This window comes from Macaca thibetana, chromosome 13, assembly GCF_024542745.1.
Source record: "Macaca thibetana thibetana isolate TM-01 chromosome 13, ASM2454274v1, whole genome shotgun sequence".
Taxonomy (NCBI): domain Eukaryota; kingdom Metazoa; phylum Chordata; class Mammalia; order Primates; family Cercopithecidae; genus Macaca; species Macaca thibetana.
This window is the reverse complement of record NC_065590.1, coordinates 94804803-94822964: the sequence shown is the minus strand read 5'-3', so window position 1 is coordinate 94822964 and position 18162 is coordinate 94804803.

Genomic DNA, 18162 nt, shown 5'->3' with positions numbered 1-18162 from the left:
TGTATGTATTGATTTTCTGAGACAACTGTGCTCATCTCATTTTAATGTAGTTTTTTTGTTTGTTTGCTTTTGTTTAAGCCTCTTTCCTCTAGTGGATGCCTCAAGGCCAAGGCCTGAGTCTCACGTTTGTTTTTACCTTTAATTTCTATAACAATACCTAATGCATGTTTGACACTCAGTAGATGTTTGTCAAATGAATAAAGGACAGTCATTATTATATTGCAATTGTTTTGCAGAAAATATTTTAACTGCAAATGGCTTTAAAAGAAGAAAGAAACATTGAAAAGTCAACTTCTACTGCTTATTACTGAATACATTGTTGGCTGCTTTGGCTGGCTGTCAAGTCATGGGTCTAAATTCCAGGGTAAATCCCTTAAAAGCTACTGTAGTACAGAATGGGTCCTTTGGATCAGAGACCAATAATATTTACAAGCAGATTCAGAAAAATCTTAAATATAGGAGAAGAAAGTTAGTTACCCATATGGTTTCCACATCAGAGCTTTTGGGAAGTAAAGGGCGTCGATTTATTGTCTACAAAACCACCATGCTTTCATGAAATGCACTGTAAACGGAAAGGTTGAGAAAGAGGGTCTTGAACCAAGGAAGAGCTAAAGAGTTGAGGGAAATGATGCAAATATATGCAGTTGAGGCCTAGTTGAAATGTGAGTTAACCAAGAAGCGTGTTTTCTGCTTTGAGTCTCTAAATTCAAAATGAAACTTGGGGTAAACATGAGTCATTGTGTGAAAAGAACTCATGTGGTTCCCACAGCTTTTAGGATCCTGAAATTAGGAGATATCTTGATCTGCTGAACCCTGACTTCACAGATAATCTAGGTACAGAATGAGCTGTAAGATCTTGATGGTGTGCAGCGAATATGTGCTCAATTTCCATGTTCATTCATTTATTCCAGGAACGCATTGCTGTAGACGCTGTTTCATGCACTGGACTTCTAACTATGAATGAAATCCACTCTCTGCATATGAAGCTTGGGGAAAAGGCAAGAGGAATAAATGGATCATTAAAAAAGAGTGTGCTAAATAGTAGGTATAAGCATAAGCTGCTATGAGAACACAGAAGAAGAGTACGTAACTGACTCTTGGGGATGGAGAGGACTAAGAATTTTTCCCTGATTAAGTAAGACCTAATGTGGTGGCAGAGTGACTGGAGGTGAGTGGGAAGGTGGCCAGGGTTGACATGGCTCCCAAAGAGCATGACCACCCCTCCCAGACTGCCCTGACTGTCCCATCAATGGAAGCAAGAATGCTTCCTTGGACCTCTCTTCTTTTTCTTTCCTAATCAGTTAGTCACTAATACAGTCTCTCCTCCCATGCCTGGTTTTACACCATTGCTACTCCCATGCACAATTAAGAGAAGGGAATCTATCAATTGAAAGTGTGGGTCTGATAACATAGCAGGTTCCTGGTCCTGGGTTTTAATCTTTGCTCTCCGCATGAGCCGTGCTATTTTGATCAGATTTCTTAATTACTCTGGAACTCAGTTTCTTCATTTGTATTCTTTGCTCTCTATATGAGCCGTGCTATTTTGATCAGATTTCTTAATTACTCTGGAACTCAATTTCTTCGTTTGTAAATTGAGGATAATAATACAGAATGCACAGATTTGTTGAGCAAATGACATGAGGAACTATATGTGAAACACCTGGCATGGTACTTGGGTGAGATCATCTAGTCTGCCTTACCATTTTGGGGAGAAATTTAGGGAAATTAAGGCCCAGAGAAGAGAGCTGACTTGCCCTCACTTCATTCAAAATTTCCAGTGCAGACTTTGAGTTGTGAATGAGAACTTTTATTTGCTTTTTACAGATGAGAAACAGATGTAGGAAGGCTGCATGCCCAAGGTGACACAGGTGATTAGTTGGAGTGCCAGAGCTGGGCACAGGTCTTTCTATTCCAATATCCAGGTTCATGTTTAACATCAGAAGTCTAGGACAAAAGTGGAAACTACCATGCCTTCTCTCTCTCTCTCCATCCTCCCCATACTATGCCAGTTTCTCTAGACCAAAAACAAAAGGCAAGTTGACTTGTAAGTACTTATAAGAATTACCCCCCAGAATCTGGCTTGACATCAGGGTCAAGCTAGAACAAAACTACCTCCCAGGTTATATGTGGCTCCACAAGAAGCTGGTTCGAAGGATCGCTGCCCCATCTGCCTCTCCAAGACAAGCATATGGTGCACTGTCTCCTCCCTCCTCTACTCTGTTGACCTTCTGTGACAAAGCCATGCAGAACTGGTTTAAGATCAAGCTCTACTGCCACATTTGTGACCTTGTATTTGCCTATAACTCCTCTAAGCCTCAATTTCCTTAGCTCCATGTAGTAAACAACTGTGCATTCTAATTCTGTTTCAGAGAGTTGGAGTAAGGTTAAAATGGGAAAATATGTACGTGTGCTACCAACCATCATATAGAAGGTAAATCTGTAATATTATCCTTGAAAAAGGATTATTTTTCTAAATTTCGAAAGTAGGCTTTAAAAAGTCTTTGTATTATTATTGTTATTGCTTCTGTTGGTTTGAGAGAATTTGTGGGCCAGGTTGCTGTCTTTTGACCTTTACGTCTCTGACATCCTTTGTAAACGTCACTTGCAATAGCTTGAAATTCTTCTGCTCCTTCATCTATAAAATGGAGATTAAAATGCCTGCCTTGCGAGTTTGTTGAAAGCCCCAGATGAAATAATAATCCTGGAACTAAATCTCAAAAACAAGTATCTGTATCTGCCCTTCTGTCTTCATTTCCTGGTGCTTAAGAAGACCTGAGCAAAGGAAGCAAGTGAGGTCTTAAAACAAACAAGCCAAAGGCATCATTTTCTACCAAGAAAATGTAAAAGCACCTGGAGGAGCTGAACTACAAAGCTCCTAACTCTGAGTCTGTAGTTAGGATTGACAGAGCTCATTGTCCTCTAGAAAAATTGGTGTCTAAATGTGAGCAAAAGCAGGCAGAGGGATGGAGGAGACCACTGAGAGATTGAGAGCTGGGAATGATCAAGGGTGAGGAATCACCAGAGGCTACAAGCACAGGGACTGTCCTCTCGCGCTGCTGTAGGAAACAGGCCACCTAACTTCAGCTGCCCTGCAGGGTGTGGGACAAAGGCAGCAAGTTCCAGCAGGGACAAGTGAGACAAGTGTAGGTTCCTGTGGTGCCTGCTCACCATCATCCCACAGTCAGAAACCATCACTGAGGCCGATGCCTTCAAGCCCATGAGGTCAATGTGGGCTCCAGACAGATTAGAAGAAATTGAGGCTAGTGTCACCCACGGTGACAACTGGTGTTCACCACATGGAGCTCAGAAGGCCACAGAGGCTGGCTTTGTTCCCGGAGAAAGCCTCATCAAGGCAGGCAGAGAAGCCTAGCAATGCCTCAGCAGACTGTGAACATTAGCATGCAGAAAGAGGAGCTCGGGCAGGTCTTCTTCAGGTGTCTCCAGCTCAGTTTTAGTCTCAGGTCTTGTGTTTGCTGATAACATCCTAGATCACCTCTCTTCTTAGCTCTAAGAATTTTACAAGATGAACCCTTTTCTAATGGTAGCTTCAAGAAAATACTAATAAGCTAAGTGGCCAACTCCTGTTTTTCTTTCTAAATATAAACTGAAACCTTCCTTAGTTGTAGGAATGTTGTGGGGAAGAAAGAACCATGTGAGAAAAACAGTGGGCTTTACGTATTTGCTTAGCAATTATTTCTACTGCCTATGTGTGCCAAGAATCTGGAGATATAATGAGCACTGTCTGCATGAAGATAATCATCTATTGGAAGATTCAGATATCAGTCAAATAGTCATACTTAATGAGCATGTAGTTACACACTGAGATAAGCACTAGGAAGGAGAGGTATCCAGTTTTATGAGAATGTGTAAGAAGGGGACCTGGCTTGGACTGGAGTCCAGTATGATGTCATTCAACTTGACTTGGGTCAAGGAGAAAAGGAGTGGATTGTGGAACAGTTACAGGTGGAGGGACAAGCGCATGTGGATGGTGCTATGGTGGGAGGAGAGGAGCACACCTGAGGAACCTCAAAGATGGCCATGCCGGCGCTTTCCCCACCATTACCAGAGTGCAGAGGATGTGAGGGAGTGAATACTAGAGAGTGGGATGAGTTGAGGCTGAAGGTATGGAGAACAGCCAGACAGCACGAGGTCATGTGCATCTTGTTGAGAACTTGGTGTTGACCCTAAGAGCAATGGAAAGTTTAATCCCTTTACTTATTGGCTTTGTTACCTTATAAATAAATCATTAACACCTTAATGCTATGCTTTCCCATTTGTTAAATGAAGATGGTCATATTAAGCTCACAGGGGATGCAAATATGAATTTGAGAGACATAGCAAATGAAATAATAAAGACGATGATGATAATTGTATCTATAGCTAACCTTTACAGAGCATGTTTTGTATTCTTGGCTCTATTATAAGCAGTTTATCAGCACCTAGCTTTTCAAATGGAGCTTTACAAAGGTAAGGCATCCACTAATAGATAATGAAATAGTTCTGATGAAACTAACGAAATAGTTTTTTAAGGTGGTAGGATATTTTCTTTCAATAAACTCTTAACCAGAATTTCAAATTATAAGGAAAATAAAGAAAATACAAATAGAGATGTTTAGGTCAGTGCTTAGGTCTGTCCAATAATACAGTGTCTTTGAGTTTCAGAATCCTTTTCTCCTTCTATGGGGCCATTAATTACAACTTGAGGACCACTGGACTGGACAGTGATAATTCTCTCTTTCTGAAGTTCCAAAGGGAAAAAGGAAATTTCTCTCAATCTAATATGAATAAAGGATTCAACTTAGAGTATTGGTACATTAACTAGAAAGACCACCAATCTTGGGAAAGTTAGTGAGCTTCTCTATGTTTCAGATTTTATCCAACTCATAGGATTATTTTAAGGTGAAAATGAGGTACTAATTAGACATTCATAAATCATAGAAGTTTCTAAGCACATAGAGAGTAATCATTAAATGTTAGCTCTTGTTATTAGTTGTTGTTTCTGAATCAGACATCAGTTGTATGTCAGTGCTTATAGCCTACCCTGCATTATTTGGAAGTTTTTCACAAAGTGTCAAGAATCTCATCAGCCCCCACAAACCTCATGGTTTTCTTGAAGGATGGTCTCTGTGTTTCTTATTCTAGCAATTCACTACTACATATGTGCTCATATGCTCTTTATCTTTGCAGTTAACATAAATTTGCAAACTTCCATGGCAAAAATCATTAGACATTTTCTATTTAAATAGTAATTTCACTATTCCAGCATAGTTTCCCAGCTAGAACAGTGTGTGATCTGCTTTTAAGTCCTGATCATCCACTTCTGTGGACTCTAGAGTGATGTTTTTGTTGGACCTATTTTTATATAATAATTAAAACCAGATTGTTCTTAATTTATTCATTTCCTTTTACTGAATTACAAATTAGGTCACATAAAGGACTAGGCCTCTGGAGGGTTAAAAATAATACAAATCCTAGTCTTTGAGGATTCAGGGTCTGTTAGGAAAAATAAGATATGTGCATAGATGAGCATAATCTAAGGCAGAAAGTGATCGTTATCATAAAAGGGTTTCAAATAAGTTCCCTTGAGGAGTCAAAGAGAAGGCTGAGGGAATGCTTTGTAGAAAAAATGGCAACTGTAGTATATGATGAATGGTATTCCTAGTTAAGGAAACAGGGACAAAATGTACAGAAACTAGAGTGAGAATGGTTTGATGGAAAGGGGGTATGAAAATTGGTGGTGGGGAATGAGCCTGACTGACACGATTGAGGACACATATGGAAGAGTCTTGGTGAAGTCAAGAAATGTGGGTTAACTAGGCAAAAGGAAGGCTGGAGTAGTTTTGAGTGGGAGGTCACTGTAATCATAACTGTGCTTAAGTGAAGTATAATCTGTTCGTGACTTTGAGGATGAGCAGTGTCTAGAGCACATAGTGTCAGGGAGATGGCATCCCTGACAAAAGCTATAGTGCTCATTTCCTTTTTTTTGCCCCAGTGGTCTCCATGGCAGCAATGCCAACTTGCAGACCCATCTTCCACATTGCTGCTTTTTAAGCCTGGAGATGATCATGTGTCTGTCCCACTCGAAAACATTCAATGGCTCCCTATTTCCTATTGGATAAAATAATATCTCAGAAGCAGACATCCTAACATTTGCTATAATCAGATGTTCTGCTCTTGCTTCTGCAGAAACTAGGTTGCTCAGTGATTCAGTGCCCATGGTTCAGCTGAAAGGCCTGAGGGTGATGTAGAGTGAACTAGGGTAGTATAACGGAGATGGGGAAGAGAGATGTCTCAGTCTGTTTTGTGTTCCTATAAAAGAATATCTGAGGCTGGGTAATTTATAACAAAAAGAGGTTTATTTGGCTCACAGTTCTGCAGACTACAAGAAGCATGGCACCAGCATCTGCATCTGATGAGGGCCACAGACTGTTTCTATTCATGGTGGAAGAAGGGTAACCAGTATGTACAGACATCACAAAGCAAGAGAAGAGGTCAGACAGAGAGAGAGGCAGGGAGAGAGACAGAGAGAGAGAGAGAGAGAGAGAGAGAGAGGAGGTTCTATGTTTTGTTTATTTTTTTTAACAACCAGCTCTTGTGGGCATGAATAGAGTAAGCACTCACTCATGACTCCCACCAGGAAGGGCATTAATCTATTAATAAGGGATCCACTCCCATGACCCAAACACCTCCCATTAGGCCTCCTCCAACACTGGGGATCAAGTTTCAACCTGAGAATTGTAGGGGGTCAAACATCCAAACTATGGCAAGGAGATGCAAGAGATATTGCAGATGTTTAATCAATAGATATTTGCAACTGGTTATCAATAGTTAAGAAGTGGGAATGATCAGAGGCTGCTGTGATATTACCTACCTGGATGGCTGGAAGGTTCTTATACAATTCACAGGCAGGTTTGTGCCTACCTCTTCCTAGAGCGTTGATTGCCAGGGAGTCACAATGGATGCTTTGAGCAGTTGCAGAAGAGTACCTGATGTTCATTTCATGTGTACGCCTTCCTTTCTGTTTTCCTCCCCAATTTTTCCCTCAGTCCCCAGGTGTGGTGCATTGGCTGGTCTCCCTGCGTCTGGGTTCTGCTATTATGGGCCACCCTTCGCTCTTCATTGCTTGTACACATTTGACCAATGAAGAGCGTTCTTCTGAAATGATTCTTAGGTGTGCTGACTGCCGTCTCTTTCTTACTAAAACACTCAACATTCTTTCAAGTTCTCCATGACAATGTTTACAAAATTTAAAACATTCGTTGAGCATTGACTATTTGCCAAACATTGTTCTGGGTGCTAAAAATAGAGCAGTGAGTAAGTATAATATGCTTCTGCCTTCTTGGAGCATGCATTCTGGTGAGGAATAATATTCCTCCTCAATGTTCCTTCCTCTCCCGCTATACCTCTTCAGCCTTTGTTTAATTCGCCTTCATTTCTTGTTTTGCCTCAGTGGTCTTCTTGGCGCCGGTGCCAACTTGCAGACCCATCTTCTACATGGCTGTTTCCTAAATACAGAGATGGTCATGTGCCTGTCCCACTGAAAAACCTTCAATGGCTCCCTATTTCCTATTGGATACAATTATACCTCAGAAAAGATATTCTAACATTTGTTATAATCAGATGGCCTGCTCTTGCTTCTGGAGAAGCTATATGGCTCAGTGATCAAGGGGGAAACAATAGGTTCAAAATTTTAAACAAAGAAGCTTTAATTCATAAAATTCCAGAACTTTGAAAAATCAGTAGTTCAGCATCTCTCCCATTCATTACCACTTGTTTATATTCACACACACAAAAGCTTTGCCACTGTGGAGATGCCGGGGGAGTTGTGGAGCTGGGGGTGGAGGAAGGTCTTCAAGTTTCCTCTGGACGAGAAATAGTGAAACTTTCCAACTTTACTTATACATGAATGAAGGTGGTTTAATGGGCCAAGTGCTGGCTTTGGAGTTACAAAGGCTTGGATTTAAATCCAGCTGTGGGACTTCTGCAAGTTCCCAACTCACTGTGAACTTTAGCTTCTCAATTGTCATATGAGGGTGACTCTGCCTATTTTACAGTATTAGGAGGCAGACAGCTCAGATGCTGGCCTTGCTGAGGTCAGGCAGGGCTAGGTTGCCCTAGTTGAATGGCAGAATTATCACCTACATCTGGAGGGAAGAACTTGTAGAGGTTTTCCAAAAAGAGGGGATTGAGAGAGTAGGCCAGCAGTGCCAAACAGTGGGCATTCATTCTGGGGTGAAAGAGAGGTGAAGTCACGGCTGGGAATACATAAGGCACTTGGCTAACAGAGTTGATGCTCCCAGCCTCCCATGGGGAGTGGGAGAGCTTGAGTCATGCCCAATATCACTGGCAATCTCTTCCCAGCTGCAATCCCTTAATTCATTTCCTCCCCTAGAGCATATATTTGGATCCCTACTATGAGCTAGCTGCCTGGCTGTAAGATGCCTGGCCTCACAGTGGAGGGACATCTAGGGATGTGAGTGGCTGAGCAGAGTGCCCAATAAAAGGGTAGGAGCAGACAGGCCAGAGAGGTATGACCAAGTCATAGAGGTCCCCATGGACTTACAAAGGACTTTGTTTTTTATTCCAAGTGGAATAGGAATTCTAACAGCTGGGTATGAATGAAGGACACAAGAGTGAAAATTCAGATAATCCAACCCTTGACTTATCCAAGCTATAACATAGATGTTAAATAAACTAAAAAACTCACAATATACAAATGAAGAAGGGACAGCATGTGCCTGTGCGTGCATACTTCCTGGGCCTGCCATGTATCAAAGAGTGTAGGACTTTCTGTCTGAGGAACTGTGGACAGTCATATGTGAGCAGAGCATTAAGGTCTGCACTCACCAGGCTTCCCAGGCTTCCACGTGTATGGAGATGCATAGGTCTAGAGTAGGCTGAGTACTCCAGGGTAAGCTTCCAAGGGCACAGGTGTGATTACAGTCATCAAGACACCCCCGCTCCAATGAGTAACTATCATGTATTGATACCTGATAGAGATTTGTGAGATGAATGATGCCACCAGACTGCAAACTCTGACAACCAAACTAAAAGCAATAGATCTGTTTAAAAAAATGGTTAAATTAACCAGTGACAGCAGGACTGTCTTATACAGTCTGGCAGGAAGGTCTCTGCACAAATCCAAGGGAAGCTGTGCACATAAACAACCCACATAGCACGTCACAGGCCTGAGAGTTCGAGGAGTGCACTAAGTTCCGGTGGGTGTGGGCTGTGTCTGGACCTGTGAGCTTCTCAGCCCTCCATCTCTAGCATGAGCTTTTCACAGGGGACTGCCAAGGTCAGGTAGCATGACTGCTGCCCTCTTCTCCATATGTGTGAGGCTTGGGACAGCATGCCTGTGTTCTATTCGTGTCCTGTCACAAACCTGGCATCCTACTGGATGAAATGCTGGGTTCCCTGATCTAAAACTTTTTAACTATAAGATTGTTAATTATCCTATGAATAATAGAACCAAGGTGTTCTCCCTTCTCCATCCTCTTAGCCAACTCCTTTCACCCATTCAGACGTAATTAAGACCCCATGTCTTTTGAAAGGCCTTTGGACACATATCCCTTCTCAAAGCACTGAGATGTGCTGGGTTACTTCTGCCATAGCTCCTACTGTCTCAGTCATTTCTGCTCCTTGAGGCCAGGGGCTGTATTTATTTATTTATATTCCCAAGTCATGCTCTAATAGATGCTCACCTAATAGATGTGCTGGATTACCTCTGTCATAACTCCTGTCTGTCATTTCTGCTCCCCAAGGCCAGGGGCTGTATGTATGTATGTATGTATGTATGTATTTATTTATTTATATTCCCAGGGACTGCACCTAATAGATGCTCAGTCAACTTTTATCAAAGGAGAGAAAAGTTTTGTATCTTAGGTTCTAATTATGATTTGAATATATATGCATTCAAGAACTCCCATTGACTGCATGCTGACCAGAGTTGTGAAAAACAACCCAATGTAAATTCAGTTGTTCAAACATTTCTTTCCTTATAATAACAGATGCCATCCTGGTGGGGACAGGGCAGCAGGCATATTTGAAATGCTCATATGTATAAGATGAAAATGCAGAGAGATTTTCAAGGTTTCTTCAAGGACTGGTGAGGCATGACCAGCCCAGCAGTTTCTCGTGGCAGAATCTCTGATGAAATCAGAACTTCGAGGTCTTGACCTAACGTTCCATAAATTAGGCGATGCTGAAACCAGAGAACTTTGAAGGGGGGTATTTTTCTTGGGGCAATATCGGGAAACCATGTGTGCCTATGACTAATTCCCCTCCTGCGAACTGTTGGTATTATCTTTGAGGGTTTTCAAGATAAATAAATTGGAGCTGTTGTCAAGTTTTACCAGACAAAAGCAAACAATCCCAGGGTCTTTCATGTGTCTGTACTGCCACAGCATCACCCCCTACTGCCTTCTTGCTTTGTGGTTTGTGGGGAGAGGAGGGAAGCATGCAGAGCAGGGGCATGCACCCTGCAGAAGAGAGGAGACCACAGCCACGACCACGGTCGCCCACAAGGTCGCCCCCGGATTCCCGCAGTCATGTGCAGTTCCATCCGTGCAACAGACAAGTGCCTACTCTGTGCCCAGCCCTGCACCAGGGACTGAGGACACACATACAAACAGGCACTGTGCTTGCATTTGCCCTTGAAAAGTTACTTGTCTTAAAAATATGCAGAACAAAGTTTACCGATTGCACTGCGGCCACATCAAAAAATTACCCACCAACAGAATGCCTGCTCTACCAGGGATTAGAATTGCAAACCAAAAATAAAATTCCAAGCCCTCCAACTGACTGAATGAATCTTCCTCTTGGCCAACGGGACCCAACTAAACCTGAAAAATTAGTTCAGACCATAATGAGAAGGGGAGGAGTGGACCTGTCTCATTATACTCACCTGTCTTTGGAATTCAGGCACAATTGGCCAGGATTAATATTAAAATAGAGATCCCAAGACTGACAGACTCTTTGTAGCAATAAGATACTAAATTCCAACCTGACCCCTAGTATAGCATCACATCCCAGATGGCAGAGCTCTGAAAGAAACCAAAGTATTTTACACCAAAATATATTTGTTTGACATAGTTTGAAATTGTCCCATAAAACTGTCTCCTGTGGGGAATATTTACCTTCTGTAGAGAGCCCTCTTCCCTTTCCAGGTCTTTTTCTGATGCTGAAGAGATGGACTGAGAGTCTAACACCTTTTAAGGGTCTGAAAAGGAAATATTTGCCATCTTTTGCCTCTGGCCGCCTATGTAGCTTCATCTACTTAATAAGAACCTTGTTCTTCACAACCCCTTATCTTAACCCAAACACTCCTTTCTATTGATCCCAGGTTTTTTGATAATAACTAACTCAACTAATTGCCAATTAGAAAATCTTTGAATCCACCTGTGACCTGTAGGCCTCCCCGCTTCCCACACTTCAACTTGTCTTGCATTTCTGGAGCAAACCAATGTATGCCTCATATGCATTGATTGATGTCTTATGTCTCTTTAAAACATAAAACCAACCTGTAACTCAACTGCCTTGGACACATGTCCAGGACCTCCCAAGGTTGTGTCACAGGTTATGATCCATAAGCTTGGGAAAATAACCTTCTAAATTGAGATCTGTCTCAGATACTGTTTTTGGTTTGCAGAAGTGACAGCAATGGCCAAGTTTCTTTTCTCTTTGGGCTCCAATTTCCTCACCTACGAAAAGGGACCTCTTAGTCCTTTTGAGCTGGACTCTTGAAATCTTTCCAGTGTAGCTAATTAGACTTTCAAAGAAGCTAGAGATTGTTGAATAGAAAGAATTTCTCTGGTATAGAGAACTGGGAGCCAGTGCTTCTGTCTTCAGGTAATTATGTCATTACATAAGGAAATGAAAATAATTTAAGGTTGCTTTTTATCTTTTAGTATTGGCATGGCTTTGACTCTAACACTGAGGTAAATTTGTGGTCAGTGCCAGATGCAATGTCTCCTTCATGGGTTGTGTCACAAAATCAAAACAGCTGCTTGGAACTAAAAGCGACTTTCACTGAGTGCCAGATGTTGTGCTAGATGGCCTCTACTGAGCTACCTGATTCAGCCCTCCCGGGAATACACAGGCATTTCAAATACTAGAGTGAGTGATCCAAGGAGGTGACCACGCACCTGCCCCTTCAAATATTTCTGCAGTGTTCATATAATATGTTCCTGATATTTTTCCTTTATCTTTTTGTCTTTGAAAACGTAGTCCTATGTAGAGTGTTCTAATGACAGTTATAGACTCTGCTGAGAGCAAACAACTACCCCCACTAAAAGTGACCTCTTGATTGTCAACCCACAGCAGCTGTTTCTTTCCCACCTTTACCCAGTATTCCTGGGAACCCTTTGAATTGGCTGTGGGTTGAGATGGAACCTCAATATCATGCAATTGTTCCATGTAACAAACCTGCATATACACCCCATGTATCTAACATAAAATTAAAAAAAAAAAAAAAAAAAAAAAAAAATCATGCATCAGGAAAAGGCAAGACATGATGCGCGGGTGTTTCAGGGTTTAAACCTCTATACTTGCATGTTGTATTTGATTTAGGAATCATCATCCATGACCCACAATACAGGGTGGAGTAAGGAATATGACCACAGTCAGTGGTGGGCTGACCCATCCCAGCTTTCCTGCTGGGAGAGGGGCATTATTATAGTGAACAAATGGTTACACCCACCAGTATCAGGTAGTGAAACTATCCTCCCATGTCTGGAGTGAGAAATCTGAAAATAGGTGAGCCATTTCTTTCTTCTTTCATCCTCCCCTATCAAGGCTTGCTGATGTGGACTAGTCTTACACAGAGGCAGGGGACGAATAAGATGACCCTTTAGAAAGCTGAAAGATGGCTAATAAATTCATGTGGGAGCTTTCCCTTTATATTTGTGCATAACAAAAAGTAAACAAGTTTTATCATTCTGGCATATTAGCAAAAAATTAAATCCTTAAGGCTGAGCAGGGTTCATACATTGCTATTAGGAGTAGACATTGGTAGAACTGAAATAAAAATAGTTTAAGTATGGATCAATGATACTGAGAATTTTTTCATATGATTGTTGGCTGTTTGTATGTCTTCTTTTGAAAAATGTCTGTTTTCAAAACCACAGTGAGATACCATCTCACACCAGTCAGAATAGTTAATATTAGAAAGTCAAAAAACAACAGATGATGGCAAGGCTGCAGAGAAAAGGGAACACTTACACATTGTTGGTGGGAGTGTAACTTAGTCCAGCCAACATGGAAAGCAGTTTGGAGATTTCTCCAAGAACTTCAGACAGAGCTACCATTTGACCCAGCAATCCCATTACTGGGTATATGCCCAAAAGGAAAATAGATCATTTTACCAAAAAGAATCACACACACATATGTTCATCACAGCACAATTTGCAATAGCAAAAACATGGAATGCACCCAGGTGCCCATCAATGGTGGATTGGATAAAGAAAATGTGGTACATAATATGACACAGCTATAAAAAAGAATGAGCTCATGTCCTTTGCAGCAACATAGGTGGAGTTGGAGGTCATAATCCTACACAAATTAACACAGAAGCAGAAAACCAAATACTGCATGTTCTCACTTCTAAGTGGGAGCTAAACATTGAACACACATGGACATTAACACGGGAACCACAGACACTGTGGATTACTGGAGGGGGACGGGAGAGATGGGGCATGGTTTGAAAAGCCGCCTATTAGGTACTATGCTCACTAGCTGGGTGACAGGATCTGTACCCCAAACCTCAATATCACACAATTGTTCCATGTAACAAACCTGCATATACACCCCCTATATCTAACATAAAATTAATTGAAAAAAAAAAGAAAATCATGCATCAGGAAAAGGCAAGACACACCAATGGATGTTAGTGTAACAGAATACAGAATATTCATTGGTACAGTTTCAGATTCCATAGTTCAATTTGCCTTTAAGAAAGTGCCACTTGTTTTGGTGCAGTATCAAAAAAGAATGACCCCAATTATTTGAAAAAGGCTACTAAAATACTCTTCCCTTTCCAACTACATATGTATGTAGCTAAATTTTCTTCTTTGTATAACCCAAAAAAAATAATAATGCAACTTATTTTATGCAAAAGTGGATACAAAAATAATTGTCTTGTATTAAACGAGGAATTTAAGAGACTCGCAAAAATGTAAAATGCTACTTTCCTCAATGAGGTTTTTGGTGTTGAAAAATATAGTTATTCTTTATAAAAAATACGTTATCACACAGTGGGTTTATTATTATGTCTTTAATGAGTTAATAAATCTGCCTTTAGAAAGTATGAATCAAGAGCATCCGAAATGTTAGACATAATTAAACTTTAATGGATTCAAAGTTCACAGCCACTTCTTTCGCTGGATGTGTTATTTACATGTGAATCACTATGTTTGTTTTCTTGAAAAGTAAGATTGCGCCACTGGGTGAGATACAGCTTAAAATAGATTTTTCAAAAAGAATGAATTGTTAAAATTTTTCTTTTATCCTTATGTACCTGAGAATATGACTGAATATAGAATTCTAGGGTCACAAATCATTTTATTCCAAAGTCCACCAGCAATTGTTTTATTATTTTCTATTACCTAATGCTATTGTGGTAGATTCTGAGTCCATTCATTTTCTTTCGGTTTTGTAGGGGAACATTTTTCTAGACACATGTTGGTATATTTCTTCTTCCCCAGGGTTCAGCAGTTTTTGTTAAATATGGCATAGGAGTGGGGCGTGCCCAAGATGGCCAAATAGGAACAACTCCAGCCTCCAGCTCCCAGCATGAGTGACACAGAAGACGGATGATTTCTGCATTTTCAACTGAGGTACCAGGTTTATCTCACTGGGGCATGTCAGACAGTTGGTGCTGGTCCACAGGTGCAGCCCAACCAGCGAGAGCTGAAGCAGGGTGAGGCATCACCTCACCTGGGAAGCACAAGGGGGAAGGGAATTCCTTTTCCTAGCCAAAGGAAATTGAGATACACAACACCTGGAAAATCGGGTAACTCCCACTCTAATACTACGCTTTACCAAGGGTCTTAGCAAAAGCACACCAGGAGATTGTATCCCACACCTGGCCCGGAGGGTCCCATGCCCACGGAGCTTCCCTCATTGCTAGCACAGCAGTCTGAGATCTAACTGCAAGGTGGCAGTGAGGCTGGGGGAGGGGCGCCCACCATTGCTGAGGCTTAAGTAGGTAAACAAAGCCTCCAGGAAGCTCGAATTGGGTGGAGCCCACCACAGCTCAAGGAGGCCTGCCTGCCTCTGTAGACTCCACCTCTGGGGACAGGGCATAGCTAAATAAAAAGCAGCAGAAACCTCGGCAGAGGTAAATGTCCCTGTCTGACAGCTTTGAAGAGAGCAGTGGATCTCCCAGCACAGAGGTTGAGATCTGAGAATGGACAGACTGCCTGCTCAAGTGGGTCCCTGACCCCTGAGTAGCCCAACTGGGAGACATCCTCCACTAGGTGCAGACCGACACTTCACACCTCACACGGCTGGGTACACCCCTGAGACGAAGCTTCCAGAGCAAGAATCAGACAGCAACACTCGCTGTTCAGCAATATTCTATCTTCTGCAGCCTCCGCTGCTGATACCCAGGCAAACAGGGTCTGGGGTGGACCTCAAGCAAACTCCAACAGACCTGCAGCTGAGGGTCCTGACTGTTAGAAGGAAAACTAACAAACAGAAAGGACACCCACATCAAAACCCCATTAGTACGTCACCATCATCAAAGACCAAAGGCAGAAAAAAACCACAAATATGGGTAAAAAGCAGTACATAAAAGCTGGAAATTCAAAAGGTCAGAGCACATCTCCCCCTTCAAAGGAACGCAGCTCATCACCAGCAATGGAACAAATCTAGATGGAGAATGACTTTGATGAGTTGAGAGAAGATGGCTTCAGTCGATCAAATTTCTCAGAGCTAAAGGAGGAACTATGTAACCAGTGCAAAGAAACTAAAAACTTTGGAAAAAGATGTGACGAATGGCTAACTAGAATAACCAATGTAGAGAAGTCCTTAAAAGAACTGGTAGAGATGAAAACCATAACACGAGAACTACGTGACAAATGCACAAGCTTCAGTAACTGACTTGATCAACTGGAAGAAAGAGTATCAGTGATTGAAGATCAAATGAATGAAATGAAGCAAGAAGAGAAGTGTAGAGAAAAAAGAGTAAAAAGAAATGAACAAATCCTCCAAGAAATATGGGATTATGTGAAAAGACCAAATCTATGTCTGATTGGTGTGCCTGAAAGTGACGGGGAAAATGGAATCAAGTTGGAAAACATTCTGCAGGATATCATCCAGGAGAACTTCCCCAACCTGGTAAGGTAGGCCACATATAAATTCAGGAAATACAGAGAACACCACAAAGACGCTCCTTGAGAAGAGCAACTCCAAGACACATAATTGTCAGATTCACCAAAGTTGAAATGCAGGAAAAAATATTAAGGGCAGCCAGAGAGAGAGGTCGGGTTACCCACAAAGGGAAGCCCATCAGACTAATAGCAGATCTCTCGGCAGAAACTCTCCAAGCCAGAAGAGAGTGGGGGCCAATATTCAACATTCTTAAAGAAAAGAATTTTAAACCCAGAATTTCATATCCAGCCAAACTAAGTTGCATAAGTGAAGGAGAGATAAAATCCTTTACAGACAAGCAAATGCTTAGATATTTTGTCAGCACCAGGCCTGCCCTACAAGAGATCCTGAAGGAAGCACTAAACATGGAAAGGAACAACAGGAACCAGTCATTGCAAAAACATGCCAAAATGTAAAGTCCATCAATGCTAGGAAGAAACTGCATCAACTAACGAGCAAAATAACCAGTTAATATCATAATGACAGGATCAAGTTCACACATAACAATGTTAACCTTAAATGTAAATGGACTAAATGGTCCAATTAAAAGATACAGACTGGCAAATTGGATAAAGAGTCAAGACCCATCAGTCTGCTGTATTCAGGAGACCCATCTCACATGTAGAGACACACATAGGCTCAAAATAAAGGGATGGAGGAAGATCTACCAAGCAAATGGAAAACAAAAAAAAGCAGGGGTTGCAATCCTAGTCTCTGATAAAACAGACTTGTAACCATCAAAGATCAAAAGAGACAAAGAAGGCCATTACATAATGGTAAAGGGATCAATTCATCAGGAAGAGCTAACTATCCTAAATATATATGTACCCAATACAGGAGCACCCAGATTCATAAAGCAAGTCCTTAGAGACTTACAAAGAAACTTAGACTCCCATACAATAATAATGGGAGACTTTAACACCCCATTGTCAACATTAGACAGATCAACGAGACAGAAAGTTGACAAGGACATCCAGGAATTGAACGCAACTCTGAACCAAGCAGACCTAAGAGACATGTACAGAACTCTCCACCCCAAATCAACAGAATATACATTCTTCTCAGCACCACATCACACTTATTCCAAAATTAACCACATAGTTGGAAGTAAAGCACTACTCAGCAAATGTAAAAGAACAGAAATTATAACAAATGGTCTCTCAGACCACAGTGCAATCAAACTAGAACTCAGGACTAAGAAACTCAATCAAAACCGCTCAACTACATGGAAACTGAACAACCTGCTCCTGAATGACTACTGGGTACATAACGAAATGAAGGCAGAAATAAAGATGTTCTTTGAAACCAGGGGAACAAAGATACAACATACCAGAATCTCTGGGACACATTTAAAGCAATGTGTAGAGGGAAATTTATAGCACTAAATGCCCACAAGAGAAAGCAGGAAAGATCTAAAATTGACACCCTAACATCACAATTAAAAGAACTAGAGAAGCAAGAGCAAACACATTCAAAAGCTAGCAGAAGGCAAGAAATAACTAAGATCAGAGCAGAACTGAAGGAGATAGAGACACAAAAAACCCTCCAAAAAATCAATGAATCCAGGAGCTGTTTTTTTGAAAAGATCAACAAAATTGATAGACCACTAGCAAGACTAATAAAGAAGAAAAGAGAGAAGAATCAAATAGATGCAATAAAAAATGATAAAGGGATATCACCACTGACTCCACAGAAATACAAACTACCATCAGAGAATACTATAAACACCTCTGTGCAAATAAACTAGAAAACCTAGAAGAAATGGAAAATTTTCTGGATACTTACAGTCTC